The sequence below is a fragment of the Ptiloglossa arizonensis genome, chromosome 3, assembly GCF_051014685.1.
Source record: "Ptiloglossa arizonensis isolate GNS036 chromosome 3, iyPtiAriz1_principal, whole genome shotgun sequence".
Lineage (NCBI taxonomy): Eukaryota > Metazoa > Arthropoda > Insecta > Hymenoptera > Colletidae > Ptiloglossa > Ptiloglossa arizonensis.
In genome coordinates, this window is record NC_135050.1 from 7,557,966 (window position 1) to 7,576,463 (window position 18,498).

An 18,498-nucleotide genomic window follows, 5' to 3' on the forward strand; every position below is an offset into this window, starting at 1 on the left:
GAGTGAACGTAACTTTCGCTTCTGGAGAAGTTTACACGCTACACCTTTCCTGCAAGTTTAATTAAAAAAATATTAGATTTTAATATTCACGGAGCAATTAAATGCTTCCTTTCATTTTCTTCGTTCGCGTCCACGTGAAGAAACAAGCGAACAACTGTCTGCCTTCTCATTGGCCCTTTTAGCACTTTCGACGCTGCGCTCAATAAATACGACAATTAGAAACGTCGCGCTCGTTCGAATGCAATTTTTATTACTGGCACCGTGAAGCTTTTATCCAGAATATTCAATAAATACTCGGAACACGCAAGCGATAAATAATCTTCTTTTCCGTTAAATAATCAGCGAGCTCGACAGCTACCTTCCAAGAATTTCAGTTTCCAAGCACATATATTGCAAATTTATATTCGATTCTCTTACGCAGGATGGCCCGCTTCAAACGAGCCTTAATATCTTCTGCCGGGTCGATGGTAGAAAAAGAATCAATTGAAAAGAGCTGAACGGTTTCGAAGAAAAAACACGACTAAATAAAACGTTTTGTTCCAAGCTGATCTTTTTTTTAAAAATATCAAAGTCGTCGGTACATTTTTTTAAACAGAATCGTATACTTTTTACGTAACAGTAGCGAATGGATCGAGACATATTCAATAACAACAGTTACATCGATATCTTTATCTTTAAGTATACGTGAACTTTTAATAGAATCTCGATAATTGCAGTAAAGCGGACAAATTCGTGCGATTATCGAGACTTGTACAATTATCGAGGTAACTGGTCCAATAAGATGTCTCACTTACAGAATATATCTCTACCTCGAGCTCGTTATTAAGCAACCATTCTACTCGTCAAACCGATGCAATAAACGAGATCTTCGTGCAATTATCGAGGTTTTACGATATCGCTATTTAATTTCCCATGAACTCTCTTAGTTGCATTTGATCACTCATACAATTCCTTCTACTTTTTCGTACAAGAGTAAATAAACCAATTCTGTATTACAACGTTTCATTATCGTAAAATTTTAGCTCACTTTAAAAAATATCACGGAGAAGTGTACTATATAGGTCTCTGTTTAAAAACACAAAATTACCCTTGAAATTATCTTGAAAGCGTTTGACGGATAAATAATAAATGAAATAGTCGTATTTTCGACTCGAAGGCGAGAAACTAGAAGAATAATAAATAAATTTACAAACTTCTTCGGATCGATAAATGTGGTAGTAGTTTATCGTCGAAATTTGTCTCTGAACTAACAGAATAAGAGTGACGAAAATGGAGGGTTTCATCCTTTCAAAGCGAACCAGTGACCCGAATCGAGTCAAGCCACCCTTCACACGTGCCCAAAGTGTTGCGGTTCATTGAATTTCCTGAATCGTCCAGGGTGGTTCAACGTACTGTCACAGGAAGAGAAATAGAAAACTGGCCGATCGGATGGAATTAGCCTAAGCAGTTTCCGACTCGCAGTAATTCGATCGGCTTGTTACGCGAAGACACACTGTCTCTCTCTCTCGCCCGTTCCTCTGTTTGCTCTCTTTTTTTTTTATCCGACACGACGGAGAAGCGATGAAAGTGATTTCTCACGTTAGGGTTGCACCGTAAACGTGGCTACGTTTTTCGTCGACTTCGTCGTATACAAGGTGTCCCGTTAGAAATGAGCGATTTCTCGCGTCAAGTGTGCACTGTAATCGTGGCTTGGTTTTTCATCTAATTTGTTTACAGATACAGGGTGTCCCGTTAGAAACAAGCTATCTTAACATGTAAGCGATTTCTCGCGTTAAGGTTGCAACATAACGGTGGCTACATTTTTTTTTCCAATTTCTCTGCACGTGTAAGGTGTCTCGTTGGAAACAAGTTATCTTGTTATCTTATTATCTTCGATATTTTTTCAATAATAGACAGAAGCGTGATCCTTAAACTTGCACAACACCAAGAAGGGCGATATTACGATTGAGATGTGTTTCTTAAGGTTGAAGACTCGGAGGACGTTTGAAGGACAATTTTGTTTTCCTGCTTGCAACGGTCAGTTTATTGCGATGGAATTCAAGGGAGAAATTTTATAAATAAAAGTAAGAAGGCACGTTTATTTGAAAAGTAATTGTCTAAAAGTGATTGTATTAGAATTGTATTCTTTGAATCGTTGTATGGTGTGTGAGATAAAAAATGAATTTTTATAGGTAAATCGTTCAAATTATACAACACGTTGGTTTCATATGGAACTTTATACCGATAGTTTATTATAGAAAATGCTTAAATTTGTTGTCAACGCCTCACCCTGTATAGATCAACTTGTATACAGAGGTCACTTTTTACAGATACGATCGATCTATCGTTCGAGATCCCGTGACCACCGGAAGAGCAACGATTAGGATTGCTAAATACCCAAGATAAATGTGGCAAGCCATTAATTAAGGACGCCGATAGATCACGCTTCGGCTAATGTCGAATTTTGCATATCGCCGCTGTGGGAAAGATCAATCGCAATGCAACGTCGGTTTGCCACCAATCAGCTCGACTAATTAAAAGAACCAAGAAATTACCGAAACGCTCGTATAAAAATAAATAACTCTCGATTTATACGATATTATATTATCGCTTTGAATTTGAAATATTCTTCATGATCAACTGTCGATTTCTAACCTCAAAGTAAAAAAATAAATAATACATTTTGTGTAAATGTGAAAAAGCTACTTCTTTCAAACGTGACATTGAAATTAGTCTGCGAAATTAGTCTGTGAAAGTTCGATAAATTCGACGGGGTAAGGTTAGGTTAAAAAATTCTTCGATCTACGAACATCCCTTGAAAAGTTCACAGCTTTCTTCACAGATGGTGATAGTATTAGGTTGTTGGGAAAGTCATTTCGTTTTTCAAAATGGAGAATATATGATTTAATAAGATGTTTATACACTCTAAAAAATCGTGTTCCATTTTCACCGAAAAAAACGAAATGATTTTCCGAACAAGCCAATATTTAAAAAAGTTCGTCGAAAAAGTTAATTCATCGCTGAATAAAGTGCATTGAAGTCGAGGAAGATTATGTCAAGAAATAACAGCAATTTAAAACTCGAAATAGAATGTCTTCAGTTGCAAATTTTTCAAACGATCCTCGTGTATTAAAAATGGCGGGAGATATTGAATTTGAAATTCACAAGAATTACTTTGCTGGGAATAAATAGAAACGGAAATAACAAGTTGATTCTTTCTTCGATTAGACTAATAAAATGCATTGAAGTCGAGGAAGATTATGTCAACAAATAACAGCGATTTAAAACTCGAAATAGAATGTTTTCAGTTGCAAATTTTTCAAACGATCCTCGTGTATTAAAAATGGCGGGAGATATTGAATTTGAAATTCGCGAGAATTACTTCGCTGGGAATAAATAGAAACGGATATAAATAATAAGTTGATTCTTTCTTCGACCAGACTATAATATTTTGAACGATTACACGTACGTAAGTGGAAAGCACAATTGGTACGCTTCTATGCAGAATTGCCCCATTAAATCGCAATATGGCGACCGACGTTCGTTTTGTAATTAGCTGGGTTACTCGTCTCGAACAATTGAATGGCCGCCCGTCCCAGTTTTCTAACAAAATCTTTACCATTTTTCTTACGCGCCACGATATTTCATACTCGAGGACAACGAAAGACAATGTGCTTTGTCAACGGAGGATAATTATCGGTCTCGTTCGATCAACTTAATTCACTTTCATTGTCTCTGCGCCTCGAGGACTTGCTTGTGCAACTTGCAAAGAATATTATCCAAGTATCCAATACCAATTTTGTTCTCCGAGAGACACGTTCCATGTTAGTAAAATCCAAGAGACACGTACCTACGATTTTACTAGCATCTAACCTCAAATTTAAAACTGAGAATGGTATTTCCTTAAATTACGAAGTATACCTCAATAAATTTCAAATATCTCACGGACCAAGTGTATTTTAAGATAAACACGAATCGTGCTGCGAACCGATCGTGATTAATTTCGCACGAAAGTGTACACAGGTGAGGATTTACGATTACAATATGGCCGCCGTCAGCGCCTGCCCTCTATTATCGACGCAAGGAATCAAAGAAAAATGGCGTTCTATCTTGGGTCTGCTCCTCGCCTCGACGATACGGCATATCTGGCAAACATTCGAACGATATATTTATATAAATAAAGAAAGGTTGTCCTCCAACGAGAAGAAACAATTACTCGACAAACGAGAAAGATGGATAAATTCTAGTGAAGAAAAGTGTGGTTATGTCGTTGTAATTTAGAATCAAGTTCAATTTAGAAGTCGTTACGTCTACATGACGATTCTAGAGACAAGTCGTTGGGTGTACAGGGTGATTCTAAAGATTGGCTCCGTGCGACCGTAGTTTCTCGCGTACGAAAATGATACGTACAGTTGGTCCAGCCCAACAACAAAATGACACCGACCACATTTGAATAATAAATTCGATATTCGTCGAGTCGTTTCATTCCCATTGCTAACGATCGACCTTAATTTCACGCACAGTTCGAAAGCGTTTGTACGAGCGCCGGGGGACCAGTTTCCAAGTAGCCAGAGGCCACCATTCACGTTAATCATCCTCCCCGTCTTACGTACGCGCCTAAGAACAATGACGACCAATTGTCCGTAATTAGAACGCCGAGTTTACCGTACGAATCAAACGCAGCTGTTCAGCCGTACGCTTGCAGAAATTTTCGAGGATGGCGCGTCTCTCGATCGACCGGTCTCCACTCGAACTTGGAAACCAAATATCACAACCTTTAGCCGAGTACAGTAGATATCTGTCGATCGATCACATTATTGGAGGTTGACTTTCGTTTCTGACTTGGAACCCAAATACCATTATCTCTTGTTGGATTCCAGAGGCGCTAAGTGAGCAATGGTCAGATTGCAACACTGTTCCAACGAAGAAACGAAGCTGTGCATAAATCTCTCGATACTCCGGATTATCGAGAGAAACTCTTCTCTCTAGTTTAACGAACACTCGCCGTTGCTTTCGGTCACGTTCGAAAGATACTACTCGATCGAAGATCGGACTGTTACTTTACACGGTAGACTTTAGGTATACGAAAATTTGTCGATGACCGGATTGTTAGACATCAGCTAGCCGAGGTGACGTCTAGAGATAATTGAAAATCCACCGTTGCTGGCCATGTATTAAAAACACCATTCTCGTAGAATATTTTTCACACTGTTAGATAACACATCCATCATTTTACTGACGAAGAGATATGACGCTACGCACAAGTTTCTCGATTGATGAGATTAGTGGAAGCCAATTCAATTGTTTCACGTCGACTCGACGACGAGAGAAGATGCAGCAGTGTTTCTTTTTCTTTTTTCTTTTTTTCTTTCTTTTAATGGAAAAACACTGCAAGTATTCTATTTAATTCAAACATTCCGTCGTGTGAATCTCGAGGAAGGTGTTTTTCGGTTTGTTCGGAAAGACCAGAACCGGATGTCCGTATCGATCGGTGGAAATAGACGAACGAGTGCGAAAGGTTAAAAGCTTCGCTTCCGAGGCAACGATCTTATGCTGCAAGACGTAACAGCGACGAAAGCCTGCCTGCCAGCCAAGCTCTGAATATTTTAGTCGAGGACACCCGGCCTTCTGACTCTCGAATCGAAGTAGCCACGGTGGTTCAAAGCTAATGCAGCCGGCGTAAGATGGAATGGAATGTCCTTTGTGAACCGGCCGTTTCACCTCCATATACGTACTCGGCTCCGTTCGCTTAGCTAATATCTTTCGTACCCGACGAAAACCAATGGATTCCAACACGGAAAACGATCGCGATTAATCTCCTCGGTCCCAAAATAAAATTCTAATTGGCGAATAACTTGCTACCGTGATCTATCCGTGCAATTTTCTTCGACAAAGAAAGATATTAAAAAACGATGAAATTTTTAATAGCTAGATATTAAAAAACGATGAAATCTTTAATAGGTAGATATTAAAAAACGATGAAATTTTTAATAGCTCCGGCACCGAAAATATTCACAGAGCATTTTTTCTTGTACACCAAGGACCCGTAAGCTCGCGATTATTTACCGGTAGCGCGGATGGTAAGTTGTCAAAATTGCAAAGAAAGTAGCAAGCGCGGAAAGTGAAGAATTGTTAATCGTTCGCGATTGAAACGATTAATTCTTTTTTTTTTTTGTTGAAATAATCATAATTTTAAAAGAAACGCGCGAAAGGCAAAAATTCGAACTTTCGATTCTCCGAAAGTTAAGAAAACGTGTTATTAATGTGCCACGTGATGCTACGTGGTTTTTAAGTTACTCGTAGATACACCGTGTTATCAACGATGCACGTTACGCGTCGCCCGTGACCGTGCAGATCGGTGCCTCGTGCGTCTACTCATTTTCCGTTAACACACTTTCTTGAGTCGTGAGTCATAAACCATGGCGGAATTGCTCGTGAAAAGTGTATGTATGTATGTATGCACAAGGTGTTGTACAATATGAAATTTCGTGATTATACCGATCGGAATTCTCGACAGATAGTATGTGTGTATACAGGGTGGTCCACGCGACTCTGTAACTTTCGAAATATACGTGCATGAAGAAAATGTATATAAAAATTGCATATTTTTAAGTTGTACACCACATAGTGCATTTGTTTCTTTAAACGAAATGCTACATCTTTTATATCAAAATATGGAAGAATATCGAATTCTCAGTAAAAAATTATTGACCTTTATTAATCTTAAACTTAATAGTTAACGAGTAATTTCATTTTATTTCTTGAAAATTTTCTTTCAGCGATATCAAGTTGGAGATTCAACCTTATCAAAGATTTTTGCAGAACAACGATGTTTACGCGACAATATTCATTATCGACACAACTGTCAATATGATTCGAGATCTATCACGTTCGTGATTCAGTATCGAAGTTACCTTCGATGTTTGTGTGTGATTGTCAGATAGATAAAAGTAAAAATGAGAATTTGTAATAGCAAAAAACAGCTGTGTGTGCCGAAACGTATACCGAACGAAATCAGCCATCTCGAGCCGCATTTGAGAGACCGTGTGAATCGTTTTAATTACTAAACGTAACGTTACGAGCAGAGATTTAGAAATGGAAGATTACGTGCAGTGTCACGTGACGCGACAATAACGCGATTCGATCTCCATACACGCGCGTGCAATGAGCCAAAACACGCTAACCAGCCGTCGTGGAAAAGAAAAAGAAGCAGTTGCGTTCGCTTTCTCGGTGTGTTTACAGAGGTTACCCGGAATCACTTTCGAAAAACGATAAACGAGGGATATGAATACGTACCTCGAGATTCCAGATTCTGGTCGCTTTTGCTACAAGGGACCGTGCCGCGTCTCCGGTTGCAGCACCGGTTGCGAAACGCGTTGTGTTTACAACGCGGCTTTGGGGGCCGGTGTAATGTATGCGCATGCGCGCGTGAAAGTCGTCGCCGTCGTGCGGCGATGAAAAAAGTCACACGCGTTTAGTAATGACCTAATACCGTGTCGACTGGCATTAAAATTTGAACGACGCCCGTAAACCGACTGTCGAACCGATATCCAACACCGTGAGCCACTTGATACGCGGCTGACTAGCGATCACGAGGCTCTCGCGCCACAAGTGCTGTTCCGTCCTTAGACCGGACCAATTTAAGGTTAGGTTTTTGATAACGACATTTTAGTTTCGCGTTTCTTGTACGAAAGCTGTACACTCGTGTTTCAAAAATTATTTCAATTCGGTCGATAGAGTTTGTCAACTTTGTCAATTGTTTCAACATTTCGAAGAGTAGATCGTTTTGTGGATTATTCTTCAGAAGTAATCAACTTTGAAATCAAATACACAACTTGGAATTAGGTCTCGATAACGACACTTTAGTCTCACGCTTCTTACACGTTGGTGTACACTTTTTCTTTTAAAATTGTTTCGATTCTGATCATCAGTCGACGGAATTATAAACTTTGTCAACTTTTCTGACATTTGGAAGAGTAGATCGTTTTGTGGATTATTCTTCAGAAGTAATCAAATTTAAAATCAAATACACAATTTGAAATTAGATCTCGATAACGACACTTGAGTCTCACGCTTCTTACACTTTTTGTTTTAAAATTGTTTCAATTCTGATCATCAGTCGACGGAATTATAAACTTTGTCAACCTTTGTGACATTTCGAAGAGCAGATTTTTTTATCGGTTATAATCAACGTTATAACTTCAAGAAATCATTCATACTATTGGAATTTATAGACTATGTAGACTTTTGAGAGTCACTATACACTATACTACTCCTTGTGATCGTATCCAGATTTCGTAGAAAATCTAATTCTCTTAAAATCGAAGCAAAGTCGATTGGCCACTGAAGATTACTACGTAATCGTCCCCACTCTCCGCACAGGTGCATAAGCGATGCGTGGCGCGAGAGTGGGGGTCGCGCAACTTTCAAAGATGGAGGACGTAGCCTTGAACAGCCAATTTGTTTCGTCGCACCTACGGTCTCGTCGACGCATTCAATATCTCCAATCTCGCGAGTTCCTTCCGTACGATTTTGATCTGCAAATTGAAACGAATCTAAGAACGGTTCGACGTTTCGCGAAATTCCGGTCGCTTTTCCCTCTTTTTGTGAAAGCGCGAATATTGTGTTTCGCGTTGCACGGAGTTAGAGACGCGACGCTCCGTATCGTGTTACATTTCGTCGAGAGACGACGTCGCGTTGCGTTGCTCCGGCGCTTCTTTTCTCTCGAATGCTGGCCGAATAAATTCAGTAATTTTATCGACCGGCTGCACACAGATTAACCTATTTCACGTTCTCGTATCCCATTATGTCTCATAACGCGAAAGCAGTTATGAATGAAACATGAGGTGCACAACCGATTACCATTGTCGATGAAGTTCAGCCCCGCTGACTATGAATATTCATCGAGGACGCGCGTGTTCATAATAATAATAACGGTGATAATAATAATAACAACAATAACATTGCATTAGAACGGGCACGGGGAACAGGCGAAATAAGTGCAGAGAAACGAGAAGCACCACCTTGAGGGGTCGCCTACGATTTCTATAATCTTTACCAGATGGTACCTCGTGGACTATATTAATCGAACGATCAGCGTGACTCCGTCATCATCGCGCGTTTCGAACGACGCAGTTTCAGTCTCTCGCCTGTAACGCATACGAAATCAGCCGCAGGTAATTACACCGAGGTATATACGAAGTGTCTTTAAAGGCATGCGACGATTCGTTTGGTTGTTCGAGGCAGGTGTGGTATTCCTTCGCTAGCTGCGAAGTTCGATAGAAGAGAAGACCTACCTAAATGTGAAACTAAAGTAGAACATGTGTGTCAAGCACAAATGGATTAGTAACCGTGTCGAACACAACGCTAAGAAAGTTATCGCATTCCTTAAGAATAAATAAAAATGATAAGCGAAGTCCAACGAAGACACGTCGCTAACAAACATTAATCGATTATAAATACGTATAACCATAACAAACTTACCAAACCGATTCTCCACACGACCGTACACAAGACACCTCTCCAAGTGGATCTACAGGTAAGTTAGTATTCCCATAGAATACAAAGCTAGCCAAAGATACTCTCTCAAAGGGAATTCTACTTGTTAATTCGGTAGTTCCACGGAATAAAGATAAAACATTCGAATATTTTGTTTCCGTGGAGTCAAGTAACAAAACCTAATACAGTTACGGAATCAATAACCGTGATTTCACTTTCAGAGACAAAGGATTCTACTTGTTGCTTCGGTAGTTCCACGGATCGAGGGTGAGAGATTCCAATATTTCGTTTCTCTAGAATCGAGTAGCTAACATGGTTACAGAATTAAGGTAACCGTGATATCACTTTCACAGGACGAAAGATTCTACCTTCAACTTCCGGTGTATCGAGAAATAGAGATCCTGGCGAGGCGCGAGCGCGAGATGAATCATGGAAACGAGACACGTCGTCGGCGAGACGTCGCGGTAAACACTGTCAGAGGATGCACCAATGCGGGAGAGTTCTAGCCGGTGCACTTCTGGTCGCGTAAGGTTCACGTGGGACAGGAATACCACCGCGGAGCCACCGGGGTGCGGTCTCGTTTCGCCGCGGCACTTTTCTGTCTCTGGCTACGAGTAGAAACCGGTCTCTACGAACGAACCAACGAACGAACGAACGAACGAACGAGTCCGTGGATCGACGGGTCACCCCAGCAAACACACGTACACACGCCAGCCGTATCGACAGCTCTCGGCAAGGATCAGCTGCTGCCTGCTGCTGTCATTGCACCCACGATATCTTGCGTCAGCGATCGGGATAGAATGGGATTTTTCCTTTCGTTCGGATCCGTTCCGCCGAGGAGTTCTCAGTTTGGTCCGCGATCGATCTGCTCGACGGATTTGTCCTTCGACACTGGCCTGGGTATACGTATAGTAAGCCCGAAAAATAATCACGTTCCACGACGTAACGTAGTCAACCCTTCCATCTCGATATTTCCCCTCTATCGCAGGTGTTTCGTGTTACGGATTACGGTATTTTTTGGAAATTGAATTCAAATCGTCGATTCGCGTGCTTGAACCCGATAAGTCAATATCGAAAGAGTCAGTCGAGTTGAGCGAGCCAACCTTTCGATCGGAAGGGGGCGGAGCGTCCATAGACACGCCCATCGTAGAGTATGATGGGGGTGGTACGCCTTAAAGTGACCTTGAGCAATGAATATTTTCTGCTTCCGATTTAACAGATCCTACCTTGCAGTTACACGTGATTGAATATTGGAAGAATTCCTTACACGTGTGTATCTTGCTTCGATCTTAGACTATATATATAAATGGCAATCGAATATGAATTATTATTATTCCTAAGGAGCGGATAATCGAATGAATCGAGATGTTCCACCGCGAGTTGCGTTACTACTTCTATTATCGTTTCACGCGGTGATGATAAACAACATCTAGGATCACGGCTCATTATTACTCGGTCGTCAATGAAACGAAACGAAACGAAACAACCAATAGGTCGCACGCATGTTTAAACGAGCGTCGCTTCCTCTGTCTCTCTCGTCGCGCATAAAGCGATCGCTTTTAATAACCCGTTTCACGTTTCGCCGATAACAAGCCAACCGAACAGGTTTATTCGTAGGGTGTCCTTCTTTTCCGAGTTTGTTTACTGGTTACGCCACTGCGCACGAGCGCATTCGCCGGTCTAGGATCGCATTTATTTCGCCTCCCACGTGTGCGCACTTGGGCTCAGCTCGCTCGAAATACCGATACACACTGGCGATCTCGATCTCGAGCAGAGAAATCGTTGCGCAGAGGTTGCTCGACAGTGCACGTGCCGATTATATGACAAATTGGTGTCCGCTTCGCGGCGCGTTTTCGTCGTCAGGAAATTGCGAAAAGTCCCTCAACTCATAGGAGCGGAGCGTGACCGCGATTCAAGCCAACAACTCCGATAATTATCGGTTTAATTCTATCGGAGACTCAGGATTGGGTTCGTGACGGCATCCCTGAATTCTTTACTTCGAGACTGTTGCTTTACTCATCGCTGATTCTGAACTTTGAGAGTTTTCAACGGAATTTCAAATTCCTTGCAACGATCTTTCTATTTAACATCAAATGTCTGCGTAATTATGGAAATTTGAAAATATTAGTCGTTCAAGATCATTGAACACCCATCTCTCCGTTATACTGTTGGCCACTCCCATCGTTCCGCCTTTCTTCTCTTGCCTCCGCCCCTTATACTCGAGGAAAGAGAACTTGAAGGTGTGTTTGGCAAGATTAAGAGTCAAAGGTGAGATTTTGACTTCTTTACTTTGGCACTCTTGTTTTACCGAAGCTGATTCGTAACCTTGTAGACACTCCCACAGTTCCGCCTTTCTTCTCTTGTCTCCGCCCCTTATACTCGAGGAAAGAGAACTTGAAGGTGTGTTTGGCAAGATTAAGAGTCAAAGGTGAGATTTTGACTTTTTTACTTCGGCACTCTTGCTTTATCGAAGCTGATTCGTAACCTTGTGGTCACTCCCACCGTTCCGCCTTTCTTCTCTTGTCTCCGCCCCTTATACTCGAGGAAAGGGAAGTTGGAGGTGCGCTTCGTAAGAAATGAGATCTTGATTTCTTTACCAATACTCTTGTTTTCTCAAAGCTGATTTGTAACCATGTGAGTTTTCAATGAACTTTCAAATTCTTCGCGTTGATCTTTTGATTGAATTTCTGCGAAACTGAAGCAAACTTTGAAAATATTTGTCGCATAAGTTCGTTTAACGCTTATCTCCCCACTATATCTCCGGTCACTCTCACCGCACCGCCTTTCTTCTCTTGTCCCCGCCCCTTGGGCTTGAAGAAAGGGAATCTTGAAGCGTATTTGAAGAGATTGAAAGCCACGGGTGGGGTAGGGCCTTCGGTCGTCAATAATTCCTATCACGAATGGGACATGTCTTTAAAGCGTTAGTATCGTATACAAATTAACAGAATTAATAGCGTAAGAAGATCAAGGATCAGGATTAACCAAGATCAACAAACCGTAGATTATTCAAAGTTACACGATGAAACAAATTTGCGACTACACTCGTTAGTGTAAATTAGAAACTAACTGTTCTTTCAGGATACTTCCTACCGTATTTATATAATCGGTTAGGTTTGCACCGCCGACACGACACCGCTGTTTCCTGAAAATAATCTTAAAAATGTACTTTACATAACCGATACTCATAATGAAAACTCTGGGCGGAAATTTCCAAACAGATAAAGATGAGTGACCAATGTTACACAACAATCGATTCGAACGATGACTGGATGAAGAAGAGTTGGCAAAGAACAAAGTGAAATCATTGTTTTAACAAAGATGTGTTTCTGTTTCGTGGTCACGAACAGAACTTATTCACCGTGACTTTCTAAATTCAGAAACGTCAACCTCGATGGGAATATATTGCAAATTGGCGGGAAGAACAACCCATACCATTGGATAGGTTTAAACAGCTCGTACTCATAATCTGATACCTCGATAGTTAGGTAACTTTGATCTAACGTAGACGCGCGTCACGGTCTACAGTTATTTGTATAAATGTTGAAATATTTGATTCACGGTGTACGTGAACGGGAAAGATCATGCGCAACAATGAAACGTGTTCACGAGCAGGTACGAAGTGTGTTTATGGGTGAAGCGGGCGACACGAGAAGCCGCAAATCTCTTCCGACAGCAGTAGAATACTGTTAACCCATTTCGTATCCAGTAGAAATTCAATGGATTACCCTCGGATTTGTATCGCTTTTATTCGAGTCGTTTGCCTTGAAAGCGGTCGAGGAGTGTGATTTAGAGAAAATAGACTCAAAACAGGCTTCCATGGTTGTGAACCATTTAAGTCCATCGCGATGAGATCTTCCTACTTTAAAACTTGACACGGTGCTCCGTGGGTCACTGGTGACCCGCGTGATTCTACGGTGTCCCAGCTTTAAGATGTCAAACTTTATCGATGCATCTTATGAATCTAAATAAAAATAAAAGGTAACGCAGACATAGATTACTTTTTAATAACGTTTTAATAAATAATTGTAAGCAAAGATACGGTGTCTCAAGTTTAAGATGTCAAACTTTATCTTTATATTCTGGGTGTTAAATAAAAAAAGAAAAATGTTACAGAAACATAGGTTATTTAACTTTTTACGTTTTATTCAAAAGTTGTAAAGAAAAATATGAAATTCGAAGGAAACGGTAACAGATGCGGTTACTGCGATACAATGGTGGAATGTATTAGCAATATTTACATTTAGTTTGTTTATGCAAACTGTATTTACTACCTGCAGGTTGTCCAAGCTATCGATATTCATTTTTATCAGAACAATTAGCAAGTATTTGGATTTCGTATCGATATGTCGCGATTATTTACAAGAGAGAAGTATTTATGCAAATATGCATTTCATCTACGGTTTCTGCAGTGAGAATGCTCGTGTTGCAGTGAAGGATTACCAAGGCAGATTCCCTAATGGAAGAGTTTCGTGTTGCAAAGTATTTACAAGATGTCACGCACAATTGCAACGGACGGGATCATTTACATTACTTTCTAAAGAAAATCGATTTAACGTAAATATGCAGCAACGAAATCGTTTCTCGAGAATATTAAATTTCTATAACATTATGTCTCTTAAATTGATGACTGCTGATAGTAGGCACAGCTTTGATAAAACTACATATAAATATCACTATATTTGACCGTTCGCTTCGAATCTCGTATTTTTGTTTATAACTTTTTAATAAAGCATTATGTAACTTATAGGATATTTATATGTTTATACAACTTTTTTTTTTTCTTTTCTAAACCCATAGAATATACTGATAAAGGATAAAGTTTGACACCTTAACTCTGGGACACTCTATATATTAGATTGTTCGGAAAGTCATTTCGTTTTTTTTGTTTTTTTTTTTTTTGTAAAAATGAAACACGATTTTTTTAGAGTGTATAAACATTTTATTAAATTATATATTCTCCATTTTGGAAAACGAAATGACTTTCCGAACAATCCAATAGTATCCCTTCTTGCAACTACAATTATTATATCTTTTATTAGTGACAACTTTAAATGGTTCAATCGAAAAATTACAAAACAATACAACAAATGCACTGCACAGCACGATTATGCATCGAAAAATACGATTACGAAGGGTTGGGTCTGGGTCAGGTCAAATGCATGATTATGGATTAGGAAATATATTATTGTGGGTCAAAAATATAAGTACATAGACAAACTATCGAATATCTCTATTTTTCAGGCTACGGAACAAATGTCGAGAATATCTTTAAATATGGAAAGTTAATAATGTAAATTTGTAATAAATATTCAAGAAATCAACTACGTTGTAAATTTGTAATGAATATCCAAAAAAGCAACTATATTGTAAATTTGTAATGAATATCGAAAAAAGCAACTACATTGTAAATTTGTAATAAATATCCAAAAAAGCAACTATATTGTAAATTTGTAATAAATATCGAAAAAACAATTACATTGTAAATTTATAATAAATATCCAAAAAGTAACTATATTGTAAATTTGTAATAAATATCGAAAAAAGCAACTACATTGTAAATTTGTAATAAATATCGAAAAAAGCAACTACAATGTAAATTTGTAATAAATATCGAGAAAAGCAACTACATTGTAAATTTGTAATAAATATCGAAAAAAGCAACTACATTGTAAATTTGTAATAAATATCGAGAAAAGCAACTACATTGTAAATTTGTAATGAATATCGAAAAAAGCAACTACATTGTAAATTTGTAATGAATATCGAAAAAAGCAACTACATTGTAAATTTGTAATGAATATCGAAAAAAGCAACTACATTGTAAATTTGCAATAAATATTGAAAAAAGCAAGTGAAATCAATTTTTCATAAAACCGCACTGTGGACCGACCCAATAGTTACGAAGAGTTACACGATATTGTATCTCCCAGCAGAGAGTATATCGATCTTAGTAAGAAGTCCTTCGTGGGTTACCGGTGACTAACACAACACGGGACGCGTTAACCGAGGATACTAGCAGAGGTTACCAGCTAACCAAGAAGAATCGAAAGAAAAAGTGTCTCGAGGCACCGAGGCATGGAAAGGAAAGACACGGTGGACGCTGCAGTGGCCGATTGTGTTGCGTCGCGTTGGTAAACCCAAGAAGCCTCGGCGAGCCTGGCTGGTTGAACCGTTAGCCGACTCCTGAATCTCTACTCGAGGTGGAACTTCTCACCTTTGCTCATCGAATCGTCACACACTTCTAGTAGAATTTATAAGGAACAATTCAACCCTTGCTTGGATCGTTTTACTTGTATACACGGGTTAAAAACAATTACAATATCAGTTTCGGTTCTTGAAACAGTTACGAGAACCGAAAAAATGTTACGGATATGGATATATCGGTTGGGATACTTCAGAAGCGATATTATACGTGTAGATTCTATAACTGTTATTTTTCAGTTCTGTATCGATTACGGTTATATATAATACTGGTATATATACTCTTATATGAAAATGACAATTACGTTTGATAACAATTTGTCGCAACATTAACGATATATTAATAATAAGATTAAGTTATAATGAACAAAATCATGAATAATTTGAATATTTGCAAATAATTTGCAAGAATGAATTTTTTTGAATGTTCCCTTAAAATATTTAATACTTGGAACATTTTACAGAGACATTAATATTTTCATAAATTCGGTAAGAATTAAAAACCGTAACAATATAAGAATCTATTATATTATATAGAATCGAAACATAACCGATACAGAAAAGAAAAGTAACAGTTATAGAACCTGTACAGAACCAATATATCTGTAACAGTTACGACACTTGTACGATTGCCGCAACCATTTCAATCAGAACCGATATATAACAGTTCGAAACGTAAATCTTATCTTTCGTTATTTATTTATTTTTTTGTGAAATACGTCTCAATTAGTGGTTCTCAAGCTTTCTCAATGCCTTCCATCGACGCTATTAGTAGTAATTGGGATCGAAACTGAGGAATACCGTGATACAATAAATGTGACAACCGGACAAGGAATCGAGTTAGCACCGTATTAGTAGTACTAACCCAATTCCCTCGGGTTGTCACGTTCGTTTCTCTCGCTCTCGGTATTTCTCAGTTTCGATCCCAATCCACACCCCCCTCTTAGATTATCCCCGGTCCGGTTCCGAGGCTTGCGACAACCTGAAAGGGTATAACTGTATCCGAAGACTCGAAACAATTTCCTGTGCGTTACACCTATAAATAATACTTTTATTTCGTTTTTAATGAAATTCATATAAGGAGCGATATCCCCGGGTACGAATGTAAAGGAAATTGAGACGTATAAATATCTACGTATACATAAATTTTCCTTTTCATTAACTGCGAACCAATTACACCGTACAAACGAAAGGATGCGGGGAATCGTTGAACCCGATTTAATGTAAGAAATGAAAAGGAATGGCAATCGATGGTCATTGTGAGGCCACTGAATGCTAAAAGAGGAAACCCACCAGACCGCTACGTCGAAGATTTTTGCTAATACGACGCTAATTGCACCGTCGTGGCTTGGTGTCGACTTTGTTCCTGTGATCTCGGCGAACAAAGAAACGCCCAACGAGCTGGACACGCGAACCCGTAATAAAATGTAATACTCTATTGTTGTTGGTCGGAGACGGGGATTTTCGTGTTAACTAGGCCGCTCTGGCCTGACATATATTCCCACCTATTAATAGTCGAACTAGACTGTCCACTGGACCTCACTGAGAACGAGAGACGAGACTTTAAATTAGAGAAACATTATCGACTTGCTCTGGTAACCGGTTGCAATTCTAGGAACAATTTTAGAGAGTTGTAAAATTTTGTACATCTTTGGAAAATATTGTAAAAATTATAGTATCGACAAGTTTTTACATTACGTAAACATACTTCGGTGATCGAACCTCTGAAGTAAACTATGGAAGTTCAAGGGTATCACTGAGAGCGAGAGACGAGACTTTAAATTAGAGAAACATTATCGACTTGCTCTGGTAATCGGTTGCAATTCTAGGAACAATTTTAGAGCGTTGTAAAATTTTGTACATTTTTGGAAAATATTGTAAAAATTATAGTATCGACAAGTTTTTATATTACGTAAACATACTTCGGTGATCGAACCTCTGAAGTAAACTATGGAAGTTCAAGGGTATCACTGAGAGCGAGAGACGAGACTTTAAATTAGAGAAACATTATCGACTTGCTCTGGTAATCGGTTGCAATTCTAGGAACAATTTTAGAGCGTTGTAAAATTTTGTACATCTTTGGAAAATATTGTAAAAATTATAGTATCGACAAGTTTTTATATTATGTAAACATACTTCGGTGATCGAACCTCTGAAGTAAACTATGGAAGTTCAAGGGTATCACTGAGAGCGAGAGACGAGACTTTAAATTAGAGAAACATTATCGACTTGCTCTGGTAATCGGTTGCAATTCTAGGAACAATTTTAGAGCGTTGTAAAATTTTGTACATCTTTGGAAAATATTGTAAAAATTATAGTATCGACAAGTTTTTATATTATGTAAACATACTTCGGTGATCGAACCTCTGAAGTAAACTATGGAAGTTCAAGGGTATCACTGAGAGCGAGAGACGAGACTTTAAATTAGAGAAACATTATCGACTTGCTCTGGTAACCGGTTGCAATTCTAGGAACAATTTTAGAGAGTTGTAAAATTTTGTAAATCTTTGGAAAATATTGTAAAAATTATAGTATCGACAAGTTTTTACATTACGTAAACATACTTCGGTGATCGAACCTCTGAAGTAAACTATGGAAGTTCAAGGGTATCACTGAGAGCGAGAGACGAGACTTTAAATTAGAGAAACATTATCGACTTGCTCTGGTAATCGGTTGCAATTCTAGGAACAATTTTAGAGCGTTGTAAAATTTTGTACATCTTTGGAAAATATTGTAAAAATTATAGTATCGACAAGTTTTTATATTACGTAAACATACTTCGGTGATCGAACCTCTGAAGTAAACTATGGAAGTTCAAGG

General features: G+C 38.9%; 1 protein-coding gene and 1 long non-coding RNA gene across 3 annotated transcripts in view; one reads left to right on the forward strand and one right to left on the reverse strand.

Annotated features, from left to right (window-relative positions):
* Gefmeso (Guanine nucleotide exchange factor in mesoderm) overlaps window positions 1-18,498 on the reverse strand; it is an 89,269-nt gene that overhangs the window by 47,712 nt on the left and 23,059 nt on the right. Inside the window, exon 1 of one of the 2 annotated variants that reach the window (XM_076306475.1) lies at window positions 9,463-9,763. The exons of the other annotated variant lie outside the window; for it this stretch is intronic. The gene's annotated coding sequence lies outside the window, so the exon portion shown is untranslated. Of the gene's footprint in view, window positions 1-9,462; window positions 9,764-18,498 lie in introns of those variants that run through there. 2 annotated transcript variants of the gene reach the window in all.
* On the forward strand, window positions 7,864-14,886 carry LOC143144243 (uncharacterized). The gene is made up of 4 exons (XR_012991381.1): window positions 7,864-9,517; window positions 9,699-9,744; window positions 9,831-13,455; window positions 14,517-14,886. It is a non-coding gene; the product is annotated as an uncharacterized LOC143144243 (long non-coding RNA).